Raw genomic sequence first — 4,428 nt, 5'->3', positions numbered from 1 at the left:
TTGGAGTTGTCATTTGAGTCTCATTATCATTGTGACATGATGCAATAAACGGTTTAAAATCACCGTCGCTGATATAATGGTTTTAAACATTGGAAATATAAATGTATTAGACTGTTAAAAATTATATGATTAATAAGTTATGACAACATATGTTTTTACATTGCTTTAACTCATCACAAGAAGTTAAGCAATTTTCACATTTTTTAAATATGATTAAAAAACATTTTTATGTTATACAAGATTCAACTCATTTTTTAAAGTCAGTTTAATGTAATTTGAGTTGAAATTACTTAAACATGCAAGTTGATTGTACTTAAAAATGTAAGTCAGCATTTTATAGTGTATATGCAAATTGCAATGTCTGGGTATAACTATAATGTGTATGTGAGTGATTTATATTATATTATATTACCGGTATATTATATTACCGGTATACTATATTATATTACTATTATATTATATTATATTATATTACTATTATATTATATTATATTATATTATATTATAGAAAAGGTGGAAAATACCAGTTATTTTCAAACACTCATTTTATAATGGGAATAAAGCAACTTCTTTTACAAACAATCTAATTGTTCCCTCGTTTTAGAAAGGAAATCCTTCTTTATCTAAAGTATCAGAGGCAGATGGTCCGTCTATTATGTTGTACATGCATTTATTTATATAAGGTATGGATTAATAATGAGGAAATCTACACATTTCATGAAATTTCTGCAATTATATAATTATTAAAGCATTTTGGACCATTGAACATGAGTTTTTCTTAGGAAATATTATTATTAAAATCGTTAGTTAATAATATCAAAACTTTTAACAGTTTTCCCATGAAAGCAGGCGGTGTTGAGAGATGATTGAGGGACGTCACGTTTTATTGATTTCACAGTAGAATTACTTTTCTGAATAATTCAGATATGAAAGGCTTGGCTGCCCAATATTATTAGCTCAAAGAATTTATTACTGAGATGAAATCTATATCTAGTGGACTTGAGTTTTTAGTGGAAGGTGTAATTATTCATGACCCTATATACAGTCAAATAAACTGTTTTTTCTATTATTTAATTTCACAACAAAAATGATACAATGTCGTTTAAACTTGGTTAAGGTATTTATCTGAGAATGATTTAAAACAGGCAAACTACAGCTACAGGTTTTATTTTTCAACAAAAAAAATGCAAAGAAAAAAAAAGCTCACACGATAAAAAGCATTGACTAAAACATAATCAGTTATAATTGTTCTGTCTTGTTTTTGCATGTTCATCATTTCTTTGTATGACAGCCAGGACAAAGATGTTTCACTGCGTTCTCATAAATAAAACAATTGACTCCAAGCACAACTACACAACATGCATTACACAAAAATCTTTGCCACGTTTAAAAATATTTGAATAAAGAGTGAAGATGTCAATTTTCCTAGGCCGAACATCACTCTTGCCCACTATTGTATATGTGAAATAAAATAATATTAACAAAATAAAATGTACATACTATATATTGTGCTTTGTGACTCATTTCCATAAAAAGCATATCAATTTATGGGAAGAAGTGGCAGACGTGCAGAAATGTCATATTAGTGTGACTGGACAGACACACAGCCTTCGACAAACAAATGATGTGGGAAAGGTTTTCTTCTGATGTCTTGAAAAGTAACACACACACACACACACACACACACGCACATACACACACCCTATATGTAACAAAACACACACACACACACACACACATATCATATGAAACAAAACACACACATCCTATATGTAACAAACACACACACACATCCTATTTGTAACAACAACAAAACACACACACGTATCCTATATATAACAAAATCACACACACACACACACATACATCCTATATGTAACATACACACACACACACACACACATCCTATATGTAACAAAACACACACACACACACACATCCTATATGTACCAAACACACACACACACTGCATTAAATAAATATAAAATTGAAATGAAACCACTGTAACCATTCATGAAGTTTAATGGCCACCATGAAAGATCAATAATCAATAATATATAACAAATTTATGTGATATAAAATACTAAATAAAATAATATTAACAAAATAAAATGTACATACTATATATTGTGCTTTGTTTCCTTGTCCTCTTGTGTGACTCATTTCCATAAAAAGCATATCAATTTATGGGAAGAAGTGGCAGACGTGCAGAACATATTACTGTAGTGTGACTGGACAGACACACAGCCTTCGACAAACAAATGATGTGGGAAAGGTTTTCTTCTGATGTCTTGAAATCAGTGTTGCCACAGTTACTTTGAAAAAGTTATCTGATTACTGATGACTTGATTTTAAAAGTAACTAAGTTAGATTACAAGTTACTTTATTAGTTACATTCATCATCTGCCGACGACACCCCCGCCGCCTCAACATAAAAATGACAACCGGTTTTGCCAACACTCACTTTATTGGAAGTGCATTTTTAACAGTAACGTCAAATGTATCTCCTGACATTTTAAGTTGAACTTAAAAACTATTTCCTGAAAAAACATTATTTTTATTTAAAAAATTATAAAGACAGTCTTTCTTTAATTCACTTATAACATAAATACTTGTTTTTCAAAAATATAAAATAAAGACAGTCTTTCTTGACCTGACTCTAGTGTTTTTTTGTTATTGTTGTTGCTAGATAGCACTTTGTCGCCACCATTGTACAACGAACCTTAAAGGGTTAGTTCACCCAAAAATGAAAATAATGTCATTAATGACTCACCCTCATGTCGTTCTAAGCCCGTAAGACCTCCGTTCATCTTCGGAACACAGTTTAAGATATTTTAGATTTAGTCCGAGAGCTTTCTGTCCCTCCATTGAAACTGTATATACGGTATACTGTCCATGTCCAGAAAGGTAATATAAAGATCATCAAAGTAGTCCATGTGACATCAGTGGGTTAGTTAGAAGTTTTTGAAGCATCGAAAATACTTTTTGGTCCAAAAATAACACAAAATAAGACTTTATTCCGCATTGTATTCTCTCCCGGGTCTGTTGTGAATCTGCGTTCAGGACTCCGCAGTGACGCTGCTGACGTAAGACGCTGATGACGTGTTATCTGGTGCGCCCGAGCTTCGTTTACAGTCTGAGAGAGACGCCGCTATATTCAAGCTATTCTACATTGTTTGCGTGGATATCATTTTTTTAATGGTGCGTAAATGTGCATGTCGCGGATGAGACACTTTTACAGCGTGCGTTTCCCTCAGTCTATAAATGAAGCTCGGGCGCACCAGATAACACGTCATCAGCGTCTTACGCCATCAGCGTAACTGTGAAGGATTGACAACAGACCCGGGAGAGAATACAATGCTGAATAAAGTCTTATTTTGTGTTATTTTTGGACCAAAAAGTATTTTCGATGCTTCAAAAACTTCTAACTAACCCACTGATGTCACATGGACTACTTTGATGATGTTTTTATTACCTTTATGGACATGGACAGTATACTGTATATACAGCTTCAATGGAGGGACAGAAATCTCTCGGACTAAATCTAAAATATCTTAAACTGTGTTCCGAAGATGAACGGAGGTCTTACGGGCTTAGAACGACATGAGGGTGAGTCATTAATGACATTATTTTCATTTTTGGGTGAACTAACCCTTTAATATTGCCATCTTTAGCTGACACAAACTCAAAGTAGTGACGGGGTGATGCGGTGGTGACGCGTTCATGTAACATGTAAGGGTGGCGCTGCCAATAAAGCACCTAAAAGCTGTATAGCAAGCAAACATATAGCAAGAAGACATTTTAATTGTTTATTAATAAACAAGTGTTTTCTGTCAGTGTCGGCTGGAAAGATGAAGTTGACGATGTTGACTCGCGATCTTCACTGTAAGTAGGCCTAGTGAACGCGCCAGAGAGAAACGCACATTTCATACGGATTACATAAGCAGAGAGCAGTCTGTTTTCGCTTCAAATTGTTCTGTTTAAAAATAGACATTTCAATATAGATATATTTTTCAGGTCTGTGAGGCCAGTAGGCTACCTTATACGCTGAGTTTTGGTTCATTTATGAGACCAGTTCACGCGCCAGCGACTCCGTGTCGTGATTATCTATTGTCTGCTATATTTACTTCTTATTTATTACATTTAAAGATGTGGTAGCATTGGATCTGGACGGGAAGGATAGCTTTGGGAGTTGGAAGTGGTGTGTCGCGATTCTGCCTTCTCACACCGCGACACAGGTTCGTGGATCTGAGTGTCGCGATTTCGATTTCATATTGCATTACAGCCCTAATTTTTAGTAAGGAAAATTACACAAATAGTAACGCACAGTGACTTGGATAAGTAACTTTTAATCTGATTACTGGTTTGGAAATAGTAACGCGTTAGATTACTCGGTACTGAAAAAAGTGGTCCGATTAGAGTAACGCG

The sequence above is a fragment of the Phoxinus phoxinus genome (genome assembly GCF_949152265.1).
Source record: "Phoxinus phoxinus genome assembly, chromosome: 25".
Taxonomy (NCBI): domain Eukaryota; kingdom Metazoa; phylum Chordata; class Actinopteri; order Cypriniformes; family Leuciscidae; genus Phoxinus; species Phoxinus phoxinus.
The sequence above is the reverse complement of the archived record's forward strand: the minus strand, read 5'-3'. Positions refer to the sequence as shown.